The sequence below is a fragment of the Azolla caroliniana genome, unplaced genomic scaffold, assembly GCF_043228905.1.
Source record: "Azolla caroliniana isolate FFs.n. ecotype wild unplaced genomic scaffold, voAzoCaro1.0.p SCAF_275, whole genome shotgun sequence".
NCBI classification, from domain to species: Eukaryota; Viridiplantae; Streptophyta; class Polypodiopsida; order Salviniales; family Salviniaceae; genus Azolla; species Azolla caroliniana.
The window spans coordinates 19,132-22,092 of record NW_028230710.1 but is presented as its reverse complement, the minus strand read 5'-3'; positions in this window follow the sequence as shown (position 1 = coordinate 22,092).

Genomic DNA, 2,961 nt, shown 5'->3' with positions numbered 1-2,961 from the left:
TTACTACTGAGGCAAAGATCTCATCGAAGTTCACTCCTTTCTTATGCTGGAAGCCCTTCACCACGATTCAGGCCTTATACCTAGGTGGATTTCCGGCATCTCCCGGTTTCAGCTTGTACACCCACTTGTTCCACAGTGCCCTCTTTCCTTTCGGCAACCCCACCAATTTGTATGTGTGGTTCTCATGCAGGGAATCCATCTAATCCTACATGGCACTCAACCACTTGCGGTTGTGGGTGTCTCCCCTTGCTTCTTCAAAGCTTTCCAACTCCCCCTCATCGATTAGCAACACATGCTCTGCATCCGGATATCTTCGGGGGGCTCTTCTCTCCTGGAGAGTATATCTCCGTCCTTGGTTTCTGACTACCGGTTCCTTCGTCTGTTCCGAATCCGAATCCGATTCGGGATCTTGTCCGGTTCTGGTGTTTTCTTCTTCTTCTTCTTCTTCAATCGGTTCGGTTTCTTGTCCGAATCTAGCCGATTTGTTGAGTGTCATCCTGTTACCGGCTAACATCCGGCTCTCAACCGGGTAGGTCCTTATGTCCTCATGCCGGTTTTCATTGGATGGTCAGGAGTTGGTCATCTTCTTCTCCGACTCCCAGTTGGCAATGGTCTTGTTTTCCATGACGACTATGTACCGACTCTGGAATACCTTCTTGTCGACCAAATCCCACACCCGGTAACCGAACTCATCGTCGTCGTATCCAAGGAATAAGCATGGTCGGGACTTCGGGTCTAGCTTTTTTCTCTTGTCCTTCACCACATGCACGTATGTGAGACACCCGAACACCTTCAGATGCCGGTAAGATACATCTTTGTCGGTCCATACTTTTTGAGGTGAGTCTCCTCCCAAGGGTACTAAGGGTGATCTGTTTATCACATAGGTCGTCGTCGTCCGCGCCTCATCCCAAAACTTCTTGGGTAACTTGGCATGTGCGAGCATGCTCCGAACTCTATCAATTAAGGTCCGGTTCATTGTTTCGGCTAGCCCGTTTAGTTCCGGCGTCTTCGGCACGGTGAATTCGAGCCAGATTCCCTTCGACCGGCAGTACTCCTCGAACTGCCCTTAGTATTCTCCTCTGTTATCGTCTCGAACCACCTTCAGCTTCCGGCCAGTTTCTCTTTCCACTCTTGCGTGGAGCTCCTTGAAGAAGAATAGCACCTGATCCTTCATCTTCAACGGTGAGACCCACAACTTCCGGCTGTGGTCGTCTATGAATGTCACGAAGTATTGCGATCCGGCATGTCACTTCGTGTCCACTTGACACACATCGGTGTGCACCAGCTGAAGTGGTCCATTCCGTCTCATCGATGGTCTTGACCGGAAGGAGGTCCGGTTTTGCTTGCCGACCAAACAATTGGTACCCTTCTCAAGTTGCACGGCCTTCACCGGAATGAGGTTGTCATCGGCAAGCCTCTTCATCCCCTTCTAGCTCATGTGACACAACCTCTTGTGCCATAGCTCACCGGCAGTGTCGGGTGCTACGTTCACTTCTTCCCGGCATATCCGGGCATTCATCAAGTACAGTGTGTTGATCTTCCAGGCTTGAGCCACTATTAAGCACCCTTTGCTGAACTTCATAGCTCCGTTCCGGATGCTACCCGTGTAGCCTTCATCATCTAGCCGACCGGCTGATATTAGGTTCAATCAAACCTCCAGAACATGTCGGACATCCTTCAGAAGCAACTTGCATCTGGTTGATGTCATCAACATATCTCCTATGCTGACAATTCGGCATGTACCTTCATTCCCCATACGGACACAACCATGATCAGCGGTTGTGTAGGATGAGAAGCATCTATGGTCCAGTGTCAGGTGGAACGACGCTTCGGAATCGACAACCCACATTGTCTCGTCGCCGACAAGGTTTAACTCATTCTCTTCGGTAATGAGCATCAGTTCCTCTTCACTTGTCGCAATTGCCGACGTTCCTTTGTGATCCGGGCCTCTCCAGTCCAAACCATTTCGGTCTGAACTCTTCTTCAAATCGGTGGTACCGGTTTCCTTCTCTTTCCGGAAATGCCGACAGTTCTTCTGGAAGTGCCACGACTTCTGACAGTAGAAGCAAGTAGGCCTCCCCCTTGACTTCGACCTCATCCCCAATTTGTCCCGGTTTTGGGGACTCCAATACCGGCCTCTTCCCCGGTTGTGGTCATCTTCCGTGACTAAGGCCTTCGGATCAGTTCCGGACTCTCGATCCTTCCGACGAGCTTCTTCATCTAACAAGCTTGATTTTATGCTTGCTAGGAACAATTGTTTTCCCTACGGCCCAACGTTGCCCGGCGTGACAACTAACGTCTCCCAGCTATTTGGGAGGGAACCGAGCAGGAGCAATGCAAGTGCCTCATTGGCAAGAGGTACTTCCAATGAGGTTTCCTAGTGGATCAATCCCTGGAAGGCATTCATGTGCTCCGCCATACTGAGCCATCTTGGTACCGGAGCCTCACTAGATTCCGGAATACTGAAACCCGATTAACGGCATTCTTGTTCTAGAACATGATGTTGATCTTCTCCCAGAGTTCATGAGCCTTGCTCTCTTCATTGAAGTTGTTGTACAGCCTCATATATGAAGCACCAGATGTATGCCATCGTCTTCATATGCATCACCTCCCACACTGTGGCGTCGATCTTATCCGATCTCTTGTCCCCGAACTGAACCGGCAACCAAAGATCTTTGACCACTAGCATATCCCTCATCTTTGACTTCCACACTAAGTAGTTGGAGCCAGTGAGCTTGAACATGCCGTTGAACGATTCTTCCATTTCCCATGTTGTTCACTCTGATACCAGTTTCTTGAGAAATAACGCAGAATATTGCTCGGCCACAACCGAGTAATGAATCACTTCTATGACAATGAAACACAGTAATGGGAAATGGAGAGTACACAAAGAAAATACATAGGATGTTTATGTGGAAAACCCAAATAGGGAAAAACCACGGGAGCCCACCGACTCCAACC